The following is a 16112-nucleotide window of genomic DNA, read 5'->3' on the forward strand; positions in this document are numbered from 1 at the left end:
GAAAAACATCTAACTATGGTCCCTGTCAAAAGAAGCAGTTGGTACCTAGAAAGGAAAGGCAATCAGACAATTACAATTTCCTCATCATATAGTTACCCTCTGTAATGTGTCGGCATAAAGATTCTGTCTTCGTCCTCAGGACATCAGTTGATTCGCCATCAGTCAAGGAAACACAGCAAAACTGGTAAAAAGGAACACTTCCCTCATGAGGAGGAAAAGTTTATAACGGGCAAGGCAGAGCAAGGATAGTTTGAAGAACCAAACAGCAAAGTCTCTATGCAGAGTGATAAAGTGTCTGGGTCATAACAAGTTCGCAATTGCATCTCTCCCCTAATGGTTCCTCGTGTCAAAGGTTTTTATCCCTTTTCTGTTGTACAGTCCCCTAATTCTTCATTGGTCAGGGTTGGCACCCCATTATCTCCATCAAATAGGTTTGCAATGATTTAATCAAAATTGCACCCCATAACAGTTCTCACTAGTTTATTGGTTCTTTTGACTGACGTCTCCAGGGGGCAGAATGTCCGGTATGATTTCATACTCTCGTGGTCCTCTTCACATCTTCAGTCAGCAGGTCCATTGTCTGTACCGGTTCAGGCGGCCTTGTACCTGATACTAGTCTATAGTGTTGCATTTAGCAAAAATGTTTCTCCTAGCAAGTCAAATTTTATGAGAACGGATCTACTATGGTTACATTCATCCTTTAGCTTTGGAAAAATATGAGTACATGTCCTTCAGCAAGTCAGCACACTGCACGTTAGAAAAACACATTTAATATGAAAAACCGGACACCTAGGCCTCGACTCATGCTAACTAAAGCCTAATGATTTATTAGCAAAACCTTAACATATAATTATTAATATTAGTGTAAAATCATACATTAAACATTTAATTTTCATTATTATTAGTCAGTTTCATTAGTCATTATATACATTGATGGCCACTCCCCGTGGGCACATTTCAATTGCACGTTTAGCAAAAGTATATTAATACATTTTCTATGCTGTATTATTATGCATTAGTTCATAAACTTTTTATGTTAATATCGAGTATAAATGCTATGCTCTCTCAGTCCCTCCTCTGCTGACACTTGTCATCACACAAAACCTTTCCCTTCACAACCTTTCATTTTTCTTAGCACACGCATTTCAACTTCATCCCCCCTGTGTGATTTTTCCCAGATTTCTTGAACATTTTCTCCTATTCCTTTTCCTCTTTTCTTTTATTGCGTTTTGCCAAATTTCTTTTAAACATTTTACTAATTGTGCATGATAACCACATTCCAAATAAACAAGTTAGAATAATCAATATACCCCCTAATATTTTAGCAAGAACCCCATTCCAAATACTACTAAACCAATTCCCTACTTTAGTAATTCCTTTTCCAACCTTCTCCCAAACACCAGGTTCCTTCAGCTCCCTCAAATCTGCACTGTCTCTTGTTAGGTTAGTAAGCATACCTCTAATCTTTTTACTATTATCTGGAATGAATGCACAACAATGGCGCTCATTAAGCATCTTACAGACTCCGCCACTCTCCGCTAAAAGAATGTCTAAAGCAAGCTGGTTTTGAAGAGTCATAGCCCTCTCCGCAGCCAGTTCAGTATCCATCAGGAGTATAGTCCCTATGAAGTTTGTCAGCATGTTATCCACAATAGTAGACAACTTTCGAATCTTTATGGAGTTTAAGATAACCCCCACTGATTGAATTATGACTCCAAATATCTCACCTACGACAGCAGCCGCTGTCTCTCTCTTTTGTCTAGTATGATGTAATTCAGACATTTTAGGAAGTTGTTTTAAGTCATCAATCTGGTAGATCTTTGGGAAAACTATTCCCAAATAACATGTCCCATAGCATCCCTTTGGAAGACGGTAATAAGCATTAAGGGCCATATTTATACTCTGGTTGCGCCGAATTTGCGTCGTTTTTTTCGACGCAAATTCGACGCAGAACTAACGCCAACTAACGCCATATTTATACTCTGGCGTTAGACGCTTCGGGCACCAAAGTGCCCGGAGTGTGCGTCATTTTTTAGCGTGAACCCCTTCCTTGCGTTAATGATATGCAAGGGAGGCGTTCCCGTCTTAAAAAATGACTCCCAGGCCTTTACGTGGTATTTATACTCCCGGGCAAAAGAGACGCCCGGGAGTGGGCGTGGCCAAAAACGGCGCATTTGCGCCGCTTTTTAACGCCTGGGTCAGGGATGGCGTTAAGGGACAAGTGGGCTCAAAATGAGCCCAGAGTGCCCTCCCCTGCCCCCAGGGACCCCCCCTGCCACCCTTGCCCACCCCAGGAGGACACCCAAGGACAGAGGGACCCATCCCATGGACATTAAGGTAAGTTCAGGTAAGTATTTATTTTTTTTTTTTTGTGGCATAGGGGGGCCTGATTTGTGCCCCCCTACATGCCACTATGCCCAATGACCATGCCCAGGGGACATAAGTCCCCTGGGCATGGCCATTGGGCAAGGGGGCATGACTCCTATCTTTACAATGATAGGAGTCATGTTGATGGGGGATGGGCGTCGAAAAAAAATGGCGCAAGTCGGGTTACGACGATTTTTTCGACGCAACCTGACTTGCCCCATTTTAAGACGCCCATACGCCATTTTCCCCCTACGCCGGCGCTGTCTGGTGTACGTGGTTTTTTTCCACGCACACCAGGCAGCGCCGGTCTGCTAGCGCCGGCTAACGCCATTCAATAAATACGGCGCCCGCATGGCGCTTCAGAATGGCGTTAGCCGGCGCTAATTTTTTTGACGCAAAACTGCGTTAGCGCAGTTTTGCGTCAAAAAGTATAAATACGGCCCCAAGTCCCCATATATAACAGATCCCAGGGATCGCTGGATCCTGTCCATTTAACATGAACGTCCATTTACTCTGAAACAAAAACACATGCCTGCACTCACTCATTCCCACAAATAAAGTGTCATGCTCAGATTTTGGCCTATATATGCAAAGCCTTCTTACATGTAATGCATCTATAGCTAATTTGCCTTGTGTTTTTATTGCACAATAACCATAATCATTTGCAAGCGTTCATTTTTCTAATCCTTTTTCTAATCTTTCCTTTAATGCTTTTCTTCTATCATCAGTGTGATATAAGAAGCTCTTTTCTACAGGTGTCTGTAAGCAGGTTAGATTATTGCGGTGCGCATAAGCTGTCCCAAATGTCAGTGTCAGCTCAAAGAAACCTCTAACTATTTTTATGTTATGTTCTTTAGCTAATTTGTTTAGAAACTCAATCACAGGCACAAAAGAAAACACTTCATCTAAATTAGAGTAGAAGTATTGAACATGTTCCTGATCATAGAATCTTGTTAACAGCAAACTACAACTTATCCCATATGTTAATGGCAGACTATAGTAAGTACCCCCTTCTTGTACTGACGGAGGAATCTTTGTGCACACATAGCAATTTTTTGCATCCATTGTGTCAACATACTCATTCAGCAAGCGATAGAAGACATTAGTAGAATGTTCCCCTTTTGAATTAGTTCCCTCATGCAAGTGCTTTGTATCCTGCTCAAACCTCTCCCATGGTGTTAGTGTATGGCATACCCACAATCACACCTATAATTATTACAACGCACGCAATGTCTAAAATAACACTCAACCAACCAAGCATCCTACCCCTATCATTATCTCTAGTGTTACTCATGGTCTATAAAGAATCAGAGAGCAGAATAGGAACAAACAAACAATCAACTTTGAGGTAGACTAAAAGTTTTTTTTTTTTTTTTTTCTCGTGCAGGACCCTTTGTCAAATCAGGTTAGCAGCTTGTCATAATCGGTTTTCAGAGTCAAATCAGGTTATCAGTGTCACATCCGGTAATTTATCAGTACTTTTCTCAGGTTTTTTTCTTTATTCAGTTTTTCAAATTTTTAACACAGTCTCTTTCTATGGTTGAAAACAGGTGCCGTAGTATTGAACTGGAATTTCTCGATCAAAACAGAATGCCAGGAATTCTTGTTGCCATTCAGCTGATGTTGCATACGCCCATTCAGGACCTGCGTATCTTCTGTTTGCAACTCTCTTTCTTTTCAGTTTACGATCACCCTGAAACTCTCCTTCACTGAGATCTTCTTTCCTGGTTGTGTCAACTTCTTCCTCTATTGTTTTGTTAGGAATCACTCTCTCCTTTGCAGCTTGTGGTACCGGCCAGTTATTTCCTTTAAGTGTTTTCTTTCTGCTCGACCTTTCAGTGTGTTGAACAGTGCCCTCTTCTTGTGCTATGGTGTTTTCTCTTGATGGACCTGCATACGGCTCAGGAGGAGTCTGGATACTCTGACCTCCTTCCGCCACCCCTCCTTCGCCTTCAGGGTCAGTTATGGGCTCAACTTCAAACCTGTATCCGTCTACTTTTGGGAGAACCTCTCTTTGTGTCAGTTCTCCTGTTACCTTAGCTGCGATAGGCTCACTGTCACCCCTCCGGATCTCGTTTACTGTTTGAGTGATTAAGCCGTCCTCAGCGAGCTCTCCTTCAGTCTCAGTTCCCCTTTGATTACTTTCAGGCTCTGAGACTTCCTTTTCTGCAGCTGTTGTTATGGACACTTCAAGATCCTCATCAGTTGGACACGTCACCTTTTTTGTGTGACTGGCATGTATCCAATTTGGAAGACCTGCACATTTCACTGCAGTAGTAGTTGTCAGTGTTACTTGATATGGCCCCTTCCAACGTGGCTCCAAACACGGCTTCCTCACGTGTTTCTTGACAACCACCCAGTCACCGGCTTTCAGGGTGTGACCTGGATCGCTTATCGGTGGCAATGTGGTAGCTTCCACCTGGTGAGAGAAAGAGCGGACCACATCAGCCAGACACTTGCAGTAGTCCAACACCATATCATCCGTGATATTCACAAGAACATTTGCAGGCACTGCGTGCAATCTCTTAGTTCGGCCCATAAGAATCTCATGAGGAGATAGGCCTGTTTTCTTGTCTGGTGTGTTTCTCATTGACATCAGCACTAAGGGTAATGCATCTGGCCATTTCAAATTTGTAGCTGCGCACATTTTTGCCATTCTCGACTTCCAGGTACCATTCATCTGCTCCACTAGTCCTGATGCTTCAGGGCGATAGCTACAATGCAACTTCTGTTCAATGCAGCACACAAGAGCTTAATCACCTCTTTGTCGAAGTGTCTTCCCTTATCTGATTCTAAAGAGATCGGAAACCCGAAACGTGGTATTAATTCCCTAAGCAGCAGCTTTGCTACTGTGTGACTGTCATTCCTACGTGTAGGGTAAGCTTCAATTCAATGACTGAAAATGCACATATTTACCAACACGTACCTCAGATCTCCACACACAGGCATCTCGATAAAATCCATCTGCATTCTGCTAAATGGACCTCCTGCTCTCCCAACATGGCTCAAATTCACCACGGTCCCTTACCCTGCATTCATCTGCTGACAGATGAAGCACCTGTGACAGATGACTTCTGCAGCTTGTATGAATTTGGGATTGAACCAATCGATTTTGAATAACCTGATCATTGCGTCTCTCCCAACATGTGCTTGACCATGGTAAAACCTTGCAAATTGTGACAAAAGACTGTTTGGTAAAACCATTTTCCCCTCCTCTGAAACCCATAAGTCATCAGATCTCTGTGCGCATTGCATTCTCTGCCAGGAACGTTTCTCCTCTTTACTAGCACGTCCCTGCAATGATTTTAGCTCGTCTACTGTGTCAACCACCCTCAATGCATACCCTGAGCATGTCTCATTTTCAGTTTCAGGTAACAATTCCCATTGGTCTTGAAACAATATACAGTTCAATGCACAAAACCGTGCGACTTGATCTGCATATCCATTTCCCATTGACACAAAGGGGGTGATTCTGACCCCGGCGGTTCACTACCGCCGGGGCCAGGGTCGGCGGGAGCACCGCCAACAGGCTGGCGGTGCCCCGCAGGGCATTCTGACCGCTGCGGTTTGGCCGCGGTCAGAAAGGGAAAACCGGCGGTCTCCCACCGGTTTTCCGCTGCCCTGGGAATCCCCCATGGCGGCGCAGCTTGCTGCGCCGCCATGGGGGATTCTGACAGCCCATACCGCCATCCTGTTCCTGGCGGTTCTCCCGCCAGGAACAGGATGGCGGTATGGGTTGTCGTGGGGCCCCTGGGGGCCCCTGCAGTGCCCATGCCAATGGCATGGGCACTGCAGGGGCCCCCGTAAGAGGGCCCCACATTGTATTTCAGTGTCTGCATTGCAGACACTGAAATACGCGACGGGTGCCACTGCACCCGTCGCACCTTCCCACTCCGCCGGCTCAATTCTGAGCCGGCGTCCTCGTGGGAAGGCTCTTTTGCACTGGGCTGGCGGGCGGCCTTTTGGCGGCCGCCCGCCAGCCCAGTGCAAAAGCCAGAATCACCGCAGCGGTCTTATGACCGTGGAGCGGTGTTCTGGAGGGGGGAACTCTGGTGGGCGGTCTCCGCCGCCCGTCAGGGTCAGAATGACCCCCAAAGTCTTCTGACTTAACATGAGCATTGCATTTCACCACGGCAATTTCAAGAGGTAACTGAATCACATGCAACAAGTCCTTAATTTTCTCACCATTTTTCACTGGTGAACCAGAAGAGGTCATGAACCCCCTCTGTGACCGCAGCTGGCCAAAATCATGTACAATTCCAAATCCATATCTGCTGTCAGTATAGATAGTGACTTTCAGGTTTTCCGCTGCGTGGCATGCCCTAGTAAGAGCAATTAATTCAGCCACTTGAGCAGAGTATACTCTTTCGAGCCAGGAAGCTTCTAAAATACCAGTGATTGTACACACAGCATATCCAGCTCTCAGTACTCCTACTGTGTCTCTCAGGCATAAACCATCAACAAATATAATGTAATCATTCTCTTCCAATTGGGTATCTTTAATGTCAGGTCTCGGTTTGGTGCACAGATCTGTTACCTCAAGACAATCATGTTCTACATCCTCAGCATCATCAATGTCTGCATTATCAATAGGAAGTAAAGTTGCCGGGTTCAATACAGTATATCTCTTCAGAGACACATTTGGTGATCCCAGTATAATAGTTTCGTACTTTGTCAATCTCGCATTTGTCATATGCTGAGTCTTTGTTCGAGTAAACAGGATTTCAACTGAATGTGGGACCATTACTGTTAATGGATGTCCCATCACTATACCTTCACACTGAGTGAGGCTTTGACCAACTGCTGCAACTGCACGCAAACAACCTGGTAAGGCTGCTGCGACTGGGCCCAAAGTAGCTGAAAAATATGCTACTGGGCGGTTTGCACCTCCATGGACTTGTGTCAGGACAGACAAAGAACAAGCATCACGTTCATGACAAAACAGTACAAAAGGCTTTGTTTAATCAGGCATACCTAAAGCTGGTGCCCTGCACATGCTTTCCCTCAATTCCATGAATGCCTTCATCTCTTTCTCGGACATGGTTATGGCACCCAGGCCATCCTGAATTTGTTTAACAGTCAATCTCACCAAAGGTTTAGAGATAATCGAGACGTTGGGAATCCACTGACGACAGTAGCCCACCATTCCCCAAAACATCCTGACATCTCTCTTTATTGTCGGGGGATTCATCTGCAATATGGCTGTCACCCTTTCTTTGGATATTTTTCTCGACCCTTTCTCAATCAGGTGACCTAAGTACTTCACCTCTTTCTGACAGTATTGCAGCTTCTTTGGGGACACTTTATGTCCATTCTTTCCCAAATGGTTCAGTAAGGCAATTGTGTCATACCTGCAGTCATCTTTTGTCCTGGAAGCAATTAACAAATCATCAATATACTGCACTAGAGTCAAACTGAAAGGCAGTTCTAATGACTCCAAATCCTTCTTCTGTATCGGATTGAAGATGGAAGGTGATTCAGAAAACCCTTGAGGAATTCTACACCAACTGTAAACCTTGTCCAAGAATTTGAAACGGAAAAGAAATTGGCTATCCTCAAGAAGAGGCACCAAAAAGAATGCTTGAGACAGGTCCACAACTGTGAACCACTCTGCAGCTCATGAAACCTGAAACATGATCACGGCTGGATTTGGCACTAAGGGGCAACATTTTACCACAATCTCATTTATTTTCCTCAAGTCTTGAGCAATTCGAACTTTACCACAAGGCTTTTTCAGACCCATTATTGGTGAATTACACGGGCTGCTCATCACTTCTTTTAGAACACCTTGCTTTATAAAGTCCGCAATTATCTGCGTCACCTGTATAAGGACATCTTGTGCCATGTGGTACTGCTGTACCTGGGGAAACACTGCATTTGGCTTCACCGCTTCTTTGACCGGTTCTACTCCTTTTATTAGTCCCACTTCTTTTCCTGTCAGGTCCCACACCTTTTCTGTCACTGTTCCCTGTAATTCGACTGGTAAGTCCATCACTGTGAACATCAGGAATAGGGTTATCAAAGGGTATTCTTCATTTGCAGTCTCCGTCTCTAACTCTGAGAACTGACCATCGTCCCCTTCATCATCACTGTTTGTCTGTACCTCAATCCTGTCATTGGAACAGGTAATCAAACACCATGTTTTACACAGCAAGTCTCTTCCCAGTAGTGAAACGGGACTTGAGTCACAGACTACAAATCTATGTAATCCCTGTAAAGTACCAATCTCGACTTGGACTGGATCTATAATCGGATTTGTCAGGAACTGATTTGCTACTCCTACCACCCTTATGGTACGCCCCGAAAGTGGCAATTTCGGAACCTCTGCACTTCTGACTGTAGATCATGTAGCTCCTGTATCAACTAGGAATGAGACCTTATGACCCATCACCTTTCCTTCTACATAAGGTCCCCTCTGATCTACATCTAGGGACGCTGCAAGCCTGCACTCCTCACTATCTGAACAATCATCCGACCATTCATCATTTATTCCATCCTCACCACGCAATGGGAACTGCTGTACTGTGTTATTTTGACTCACTGTTTGACCTGTTGAGGAAGCATCACCTGTTTCTGTCCCATTGGAGCTAATGGTATTTGCATTTGCTGCCTAGGTACCATGGGAATCTTCTGTTGTACCTGCTGTATTTGTGCTGGTAGAACACGTAGCATTTACATCTGTTGCACAGGTTGGAGACCCTGCATCTGCACCATGTTATTCTGGAAATTCGGATTTTGGCCCCTCATTTTTGGACCCCTCACATTTTTAAATGTACCGGTATCATTGCTTTGTTGAACAACACCATCCTGCACCATCATTGGGCATTCCCGCTTCCAGTACCCCACGCCCCTGCACGCGTGACATGGTGACATCTTTTTCATCCTCTGCACATCATTTTGAACTACAACGGTATTAATATCTGGACCACGGAAAACCTCCTCGACCTCTTGGTTGTGCCTGAAAACACTCCAATTCCCTGCGGTTGCTGCTGTACCATCTGCTGTATCCCATTTCCCTGCATCCCTGCTTGTGCTGCCTTAATTTGCATCACCATCACTTTCTCCTTCAACTTTCTCTGCTTCAATTCAATCTTGTCACTACAGTATTGCGCATAATGCAACACAATGAATCGGCTTTGCTTGCCAACAAATCAAATGATTCTTAATCATCTGGCTAATCTCCGGTCTCAGCCCTTTAACAAACCTGAACACAAGGTGATTCATGTCTTTCAGCTCTATGACCTCTGTGCCACTGTAATGTTTGGATGCCTTCAACAACCTCTCATAGTAAGCATGTATCGACTCTTTGCCCTCCTGTGACATTCAATCAATTTTCTGCCAATCAGTCACTTTCGGCGACACCTTCTGCTTCAAAAACTCAATCACTTTGTGATAATACCACATCACCTCAGAAGTCGGTGCTCCGGTAACCTTGTCCCTTGCCGGTTCCTCTATTGGCCAATCCACACCCCTCTTGCACTCAAGCCATAAGTCAGCTGAAACTATTATCTCAAACAGGGTATTCAAGTCTTCCCAGAGACATTTCGCAAGTTTCACAAACCTGTCCGTCTGCTGGTATCATTCTATCGGCTTCTCCCTCAACCTAGGATAATCATTTGTAAATGACAGGATCTCACCCCTAGACCACTGTACATGGACTAGAACCCCTCCAGCTGTCTCTCTCATCTGTAACATTTTTATTGTCCCCGTGTCAGGTGCAGCTTTCGCCTGCTTTGGTTAGGGGCCATCACTTTTCTCTTTATCTCTCTTCTTTGCCCATCTGCCTTCCCATTTCTCTAATGCTCCCCAGATTTGAGCACTCTGCAGTATCTCTTTGAGATGTGCCTTCATCCCGGTAGATCTCATGTGATCAAAATCTTTAGGTTCAAAGTCTAGCCTATAGCTCCTTTTCAAATGCTTAGTACTCCCTATGTCTATGCCGTATTTGTCTGCTAAGTTTGCCAACCTCTGATGCACCTTGCTTACTTCTTTGGTTATTTTGGGGCACAGATACCTCAATTCTGCTTCCGTGTATGATTCTAATTTGTTCACCCCCATTGCCCCTTCCACTAGTTCTGTGGCTTCTACACCCAGCCTCACAAAATTCAGATATTCTTTCCTTTCTGACTTCTCTGTGGTCACTGTAGTAGTTTGCGGAGTGCTGAGCTTATCTAGCCACTCGTTCAATTGTTGCGCTGTTAAGCCTTGCAACTAAACATTTCCAGACTGCATCACTGGGGTCTGTGTCGTATTTGTACTCATTATCTGTGGGGTTAGTGTTCCCAACCCTGCTTGCCTCATCGTCTCCAAAGGAACCCCAATCGGACTAAAGTCCAACAAGGATCTGGACCTTTCAGCTATCTGTCCTCCCAGTGTCATGTCCTGCAAGTTTCCGGTAGACCCTCCTTTTATTGTCTCTTGGGTCATTACTCCCTGATCACACATACCATGCTTACCTTGCGCATACAGCGGTACTGGTGGACCAACAGTAATTGGCAATGATATAGCAGCTGGTGCTGTCCAATTCCCAATCCCTGTGGAGCATTAACTCCCACAGCTTGATTCATCATGGGTGCTGTAGCTACCGACTGCGGTTCTGTGACAGAAGTGTAACTCAGAACCACCTGCTGCTGCGGCTGGTGCAGCAATTGCGGAGTTGGCTCAATCTGCACTAACTTTGACCTTGTGTATACCGGATCAGGCGGCACCATCAGACTCGTAGTTGTTTCTAATATGGGAACATCAGGATAGAGCCTCTGAATCTGTGGTGGCTACAACTGTATCTGTGTGTCTGGTGTAGTGGGTTCACTGATACCATTCTGTATCAAAACTGTATAACTTGTCTGTACTGTACTCGTAATGCCCTTATTTTGTGCCGGGTCTTCAGAACCCACACTAGTGCTCGGTACATTATCACTTATGGCATATGGTGGTGGCAATCATGTAACAATTGATTAAGGAACTCTTCATCGTCTGAGTCATCTTCATCTACCCAAGACCTCTGAGTCTCTTTTGGCTTACTGGAGCCCTTGTCTGTCTTACAAGTAGCTTTCTTTCCCTGTGTCTCACATTCTTGGGTTATTGCCGGAAACATCTTAAGTCTGTCAGCTATTCCCCTTCTCCACATCTTAGTCTCATTATCCCATCTAGCCTCAGCTAATGTCTTTTCTGCTTTTTTCATTCTCCTTTCAAATTTCTGCTGTCTCTGTCGTATGGCCATCAAATCCCAGATTGATAATGCCTCATACTGAGCTGGTCTCGGGGTGGTTTTTGCACACTTAACATCAACCGCAAATTTCCCCAAATTCTTATATTAAACGTTCCGTGTTCCGGAAACGCCAAACATCCCGCCTTCTCTGTCAATTTGCACCACTGCTTTAACCAAAGACATGGCACGACTCCCTTCTCCTCCATTATGATATAAGCTGGAGTACCCTCAGGCGGTGTAGACTCCCCCACACTAGCAGTTATGTATGTATCTCCCCTCAAAGCACTCTTTAGAGCCTTGAAAAACTTAATTTCTGCGTCTTTTATTTAGTTTTAAATCTAATCAAGAAGTGACTTTAATCCCCAGAACACTCTTCGCCTACCTTCTCAACCAATTGCCTCTCACGGATGGCTGCCAATCCGTGCGTGACCCTTCTCAGCAACTGACCTATCCCAGCGTGGCTCAAATTACGTCACACTCACACACTCTTTGCAGCTGACAAAGTCTTGCGGCTTGTCCTCCTCACACAAAACTAATGCAAAATACTGCGAGCACCTTTAACAACAAAAAAACAAATTTGCCGGTTTACTACAGGAAGGGTAACACATTTGCTTCAGAACTTTACAGTGATTTCACTTGAAGCATCGGCCGCTACTCCCGTCTTCTCAGCTCCCGCACTCGCAAGCAGAATTCGACCCGCAAATACTACTCTCGACTTCGCAATGGTTCATTCTAGTGCACTTTAGAACGTGCCAAATCTCCATAGAAGGTTTCAATCACACAATTTGACTCAAACTCGGCTTGTCAACCACACCCAATTGACCTATTAAATCGCAAAAATTACAACATAAACCAAGTGTCTCATACACTTCTCAATATACTCCGGAGTCTGAGACCACACCGGGTCCGTACATCACCAACAACCATGTGGATAATTTTGAGCACAAAGCGCCACACTCACATGAAGTTCGCCGACTTCCCTACTCTCATACTGCGGAGTACGCCCACTCCTTACTAAAACAACATTACCTGGCCTAAACCCACACAAATTTCACAAATCACCTGCAATATGCATAAGCTGAGCAAGCGCAAATTCTTCACCATGCATACTAAAACGCCGAAAACATACCCAACTCACTTAGGCAAGCTCCGAGATTCCGGGAAAGTCATGGGGAATTTAGAACCACCTCATACCTCCAATTTGCATTATTTCGAAAAACACTTTTAAACAATGGTCCCTCGTCCTAGGGCCCCAAAGGGCCAAAACCGTCGCTCTGCTACCAAAACTGTTAACGCATCCCTTTCTGATTATTTTATTCACTCTGGGACTCGTTTTAGGCCAAATAATCTTTTAACCCTGATTGAAGACACCTTAGGACAAGATAACTAATCAACATGTCAATCAATATGTCAATAACGTCATCAATAAGATTCAGAAACCAACATGACCTTGCAGTCATGAATAACCACACCAGTTTAGTACGATTATGTGAAGTTTATTCCCTATTGATTACAATTCTACTAGTTTGAGAAAGTAGCCTCTTTCTAGCCTTGTTACCCCCACTTTTGGCCTGTTTGTGAGTATATGTCAGGGTGTTTTCACAGTCTCACTAGGATCCTGCTAGCCAGGGCCCAGTGCTCATAGTGAAAACCCTATGTTGTCAGTATGTTTGTTATGTGTCACTGGGACCCTGCTAGCCAGGACCCCAGTGCTCATAAGTTTGTGGCCTATATGTGTTCCCTGTGTGATGCCTAACTGTCTCACTGAGGCTCTGCTAACCAGAGCCTCAGTGGTTACGCTCTCTCTGCTTTTCAAATTTGTCACTAACAGGCTAGTGACTAAATTTACCAATTCACATTGGCATACTGGTACACCCATATAATTCCCTAGTATATGGTACTGAGGTACCCAGGGTATTGGGGTTCCAGGAGATCCCTATGGGCTGCAGCATTTCTTTTGCCACCCATAGGGACCTCTGACAATTCTTACACAGGCCTGCCAGTGCAGCCTGAGTGAAATAACATCCACGTTATTTCGCAGCCATTTACCACTGCACTTAAGTAACTTATAAGTCACCTATATGTCTAACCTTCACCTGGTGAAGGTTGGGTGCAAAGTTACTTAGCGTGTGGGCACCCTGGCACTAGCCAAGGTGCCCCCATATCGTTCAGGGCAAATTCCCCGGACTTTGTGAGTGCGGGGACACCATTACACGTGTGCACTATACATAGGTCACTACCTATGTATAGCGTCACAATCGTAACTCCGAACATGGCCATGTAACCTGTCTAAGATCATGGAATTGTCGCCCCAATACCATTCTGGTATTGGGGGGACAATTCCATGATCCCCGGGTCTCTAGCACAGTACCTGGGTACTGCCAAACTGCCTTTCCGGGGTCTCCACTGCAGCTGCTGCCAACCCCTCAGACAGGTTTCTGCCCTCCTGGGGTCCAGGCAGCCCTGGCCCAGAAAGGCAGAACAAAGGATTTCCTCTGAGAGAGGGTGTTACACCCTCTCCCTTTGGAAATAGATGTGAAGGCTGGGGAGGAGTAGCCTCCCCCAGCCTCTGGAAATGCTTTGATGGGCACAGATGGTGCCCATCTCTGCATAAGCCAGTCTACACCGGTTCATGGATCCCCCAGCCCTGCTCTGGCGCGAAACTGAACAAAGGAAAGGGGAGTGACCACTCCCCTGACCTGCACCTCCCAGGGTAGGTGCCCAGAGCCCCTCCAGTGTGTCCCAGACCACCGCCATCTTAGAAACAGAGGTGTTGGGGGCACACTGAACTATTCTGAGTGGCCAGTGCCAGCAGGTGACGTCAGAGGCTCCTTCTGATAGGCTCTTACCTCTCTTGGTAGCCAATCCTCCTTCCTTGGTAGCCAAACCTCCTTTTCTGGCTATTTAGGGTCTCTGCTTTGGGGAATTCTTTAGATACCGAATACAAGAGCTCACCAGATTTCCTCTGCATCTCCCTCTTCACCTTCTACCAAAGGATCGACCGCTGACTGCTCCAGGACGCCTGCAAAACCACAACAAAGTAGCAAGACGACTACTAACAACATTATAGCGCCTCATCCTGCCGGCTTTCTCAACTGTTTCCAGGTGGTGCATGCTCTGGGGGTAGCCTGCCTTCACCCTGCACCAGAAGCTCCGAAGAAATCTCCTGTGGGTCGACGGAATCTTCCCCCTGCTAACGCAGGCACCAAAAGACTGCATCACTGGTCCTCTGGGTCCCCTCTCACCCTGACAAGCGTGGTTCTTGGAACTCAGCATCTCTGTCCAAGTGACTCCCACAGTCCAGTGACTCTTCAGTCCAAGTTTGGTGGAGGTAAGTCCTTGCCTCCCTATGCTAGACTCCATTGCTGGTAACCGCATGATTTGCAGCTGCTCCGGCTCCTTTATACTCTTCCAGGATTTCCTTCATGCACAGCCAAGCCTGGGTCCCCGGCACTCCTTCCTGCAGTGCACAACCTTTTGAGTTGGCCTCCGGCGTCGTGGGACTCCCTTTTGTGACTTTGCGTGGACTCCGGTTCACTTTCCTTCCAAGTGCCTGTTCAGGTACTTTTGCAGGTGCTGCCTGCTTCTGTGAGGGCTCCCTGAGTTGCTGGGGCCCCCTCTCTGTCTCCTGCTTCAAGTGGCGACATCCTGGTCCCTCCGGGGCCACAGCAGCTCCCAAAAACCTCTACCGCGACCCTTGCAGCTAGCAAGGCTTGTTTTTGGTCTTTCTGCGTGGGAACACCTCTGCAAGCTTCATCGCGACGTGGGACATCCATCCTCCAAATGAGAAGTTCCTAGTCCTCTTCTTTCTTGCAGAACCCCAAGCTTCTTCCAACCGGTGGCAGCTTCTTTGCACCCTCAGCTGGCATTTCCTGGGTTCCTGCCCACTCTAGACACTGTCGCAACTATTGGACTTGGTACCCTTGTCCTACAGGTTCTCAGGTCCGGAACTCCACTGTTGTTGCATTGCTGGTGTTTGTTCTTCCTGCAGAATACCCCTATCACGACTTCTGTGCTCTCTGGGGGTAATAGGTGCACTTTACACCTACCTTTCAGGGTCTTGGGGTGGGCTAATTTTCTAACCCTCACTGTTTTCTTACAGTCCCAACGACCCTCTACAAGCTCACATAGGTTTGGGGTCCAATCGTGGTTCGCATTCCACTTTTGTAGTATATGGTTTGTGTTGCCCCTATAACTATGTGCTCCTATTGCAATCTATTGTAATTCTACACTGGTTGCATTACTTTTCTTGCTATTACTTACCTAATTTTGGTTTGTGTACATATATCTTGTGTATATAACTTTTCCGCAAACTGAGGGTACTCACTGATATACTTTTGGCATATTGTCATAAAAATAAAGTACCTTTATTTTTAGTAATTCTGTGTATTGTGTTTTCTAATGATATTGTGCATATGAGACCAGTGGTATAGTAGGAGCTTTACATGTCTCCTAATGCAGCCTAAGCTGCTTTGCCATAGCTACCTTCTATCAGCCTAAGCTGCTAGAAACACCTCTTCTACACTAATAAGGGATA

Source organism: Pleurodeles waltl, chromosome 3_1 (assembly GCF_031143425.1).
Source record: "Pleurodeles waltl isolate 20211129_DDA chromosome 3_1, aPleWal1.hap1.20221129, whole genome shotgun sequence".
NCBI lineage: Eukaryota > Metazoa > Chordata > Amphibia > Caudata > Salamandridae > Pleurodeles > Pleurodeles waltl.